We start from the raw sequence: 2485 nt of genomic DNA, 5'->3' as shown, positions 1-2485 counted from the left end.
AGAAGGACTTTTCAATCCATAAACACAATTAAGAGAAAAGAGTCTTCAAAAATTAAATGGTAAAACAGGACACTCCAGCATCCCCTTAATCTCCTCAATCGTCGCAAATCTTTATCCTTTCATGGGCCTTTTCAATTTTCCATGTTTCGTCACCAGTTATAACCCTTTTGAGCAGATCAGGATCATCATTGATGTCGTTCAACATGTCTTGGGCGATGTTCATGCGACGCTGCTTCTGATCAAAATTAAACAGTTTTGGAACGAATTTCGCTGACACATGTGTCATACCCAAAACATCCGTTAAAATTGATTGGCATGAGCCAAACGATATGTTAAGATCATCAGCTATTTCTCTAATCGTGATTCGGCGATTTTTCAACACAATTTCTTTCACTTCCTGAACATTTTCATCGGTTTTTGACATGCTGGAGCGCCCAGAGCGAGGTTCATCTTTAACATTTTCTCGGCCCTCTGGGAATAACTTATACCATTTATAAACATTTTTTTTGCTCAAAGTTGACTCACCGTACGCCACTGTCAACATTTCAAGAGTTTTTGAACACTTAATACCATTTTTTACACAAAAATTAATACAAACTCTCTGCTCCATTATTTTCAACAGCAAAAAATCGCCGAGCACGCAAACACGAGTCTAATCTTTATGCCTCTCACATAAAAACAACACATGCTATATAGTCAAAACTGTGAACATATGATCGTGACGAGTGTACCAACACAACAACAAAAAAATTTTGAAATTAGAGTGTACAGAGCGCGCGAAATTCAAAAAGTCACCTTACTTTTTGATCATACCTCGTATGTCGTTTACGTATATCCTATTGCGTCAGTTGACGCAAACAACTGACGCAATAGGATATACGTAAACGACATACGTAAAATCATTGTGCGTTGACCTACGACAACGATTTACGATTACGACTCAGTTGCGAACATTTTTGTGCGCGGACCCTTTCGCAGCGAAAATCAATACATTTGAGTTTTGACTTTCGAAAAGTAGCACATTTCATTTTATACCACGAAAACTAATATGTATGATGGTTTGACTACGAAAAGTAGTCTGTTTCGCCGCGAAAAGTAATATGGTTGTGGACTATATCCTTCGAGAATTTCAATGACTGTCAAAGGTTAGAAGTAGAAACTCATACCAATGATTTTAAATGTTAGAACACGTTATAGTTTTCGTGGTATAAAAAGAAACATGCTACTCTTCGTAGCAAGCGTCGAAATTATGACAGAATATTCCCAAGATCATTTTATATAAAAAGTAAATATATTGATATATTATAAATAATGCCCTGGTTATTTTTAGCTGACTCTTGCAAGATTTGTATTTATTTGTTTTTTTTATTCAACATGGAGAGGAAAAAAAAGATAAACGCTGTCGAAAATTCAGCTAAAAAACAGGGGCTCTATTCTTGAAAAGAAACATACAAAAATCTAGGGAAATACTACAGTATACGTTACGTATACTATAGTATTTCCCTAGAATTTCGTGTACGTTTCTTTTCAAGAATAGGGCCCCTGACCTGTTTCCAGATTCACATATACATGTCCATACAAATAGGGTAAACTATGATATGGCCATATGGGCTGTAATTTCTCTAATAATTGCTAAATAATGCATTTTTGTAATTGTCATATATTCTCAAAGATAATCAATATTTACAATAGTTTATATGCGTATACTTTTCGAAATAACAATATTGCGAATACTAAATGTTTTTGCTTTTGATTGCCTGTGAAGTTTTGCACGTGTTCACTAAAAACTGCTGTAATGTCAAATACATTATAGTCAAGTTGTCGTAATCAACATTATATACATAATAAAGATACATAAATTGTAACGTGACTTATAATTTATATTTGCATTTTTACTATTTATTTATAAATTCTATATCCATTTTTTCGTCACAGTTCGGGAAAGATGGCTCACAGCCAACCCAAATAACACAAAGTCTAAAATTGTGACATAAGACGTCTTTAAGTCATCTTTTACCCCGGATCTACAATAGGTGTTTTAAGCCGTAAGAAATTGACCAATTACAGTCGAATCCGAGAAGAATAAGCGACTGTGATTCGCCCATTTCTTATGGCTTAAGGCTTAAAATGTTATTGTAGATCCGGACTTAGACGCAAAAAACATCTTATGACCCGATTTTAGACACTTTGTTTTCTGGGAAGTAACATACACAGACACAAAGTTTCTTTTTAAATTATAGAAATTTTGTTTGATTTTCTTTATTCAATAGAATTATAATTTCATATTATTATTGCAACATCAAATTTTAATTTTTATGCTACTATTAGAATTTCATTACATATTTATAATTAAAACTAAGTTTTATATATACAGGGTGTCCATTAAGTCGCGGACCGGGCTAATAACTTGAAAGAAAAAAAAATTTTCTAAAAACGCCGAAACACGTCAAAATATTTTTCAAAAAATCTATCTTTTGAGGGGGGT

Source organism: Trachymyrmex cornetzi, unplaced genomic scaffold (genome assembly GCF_001594075.2).
Source record: "Trachymyrmex cornetzi isolate Tcor2-1 unplaced genomic scaffold, Tcor1.1 scaffold310, whole genome shotgun sequence".
Lineage (NCBI taxonomy): Eukaryota > Metazoa > Arthropoda > Insecta > Hymenoptera > Formicidae > Trachymyrmex > Trachymyrmex cornetzi.
This window is presented reverse-complemented; position numbering follows the sequence as displayed.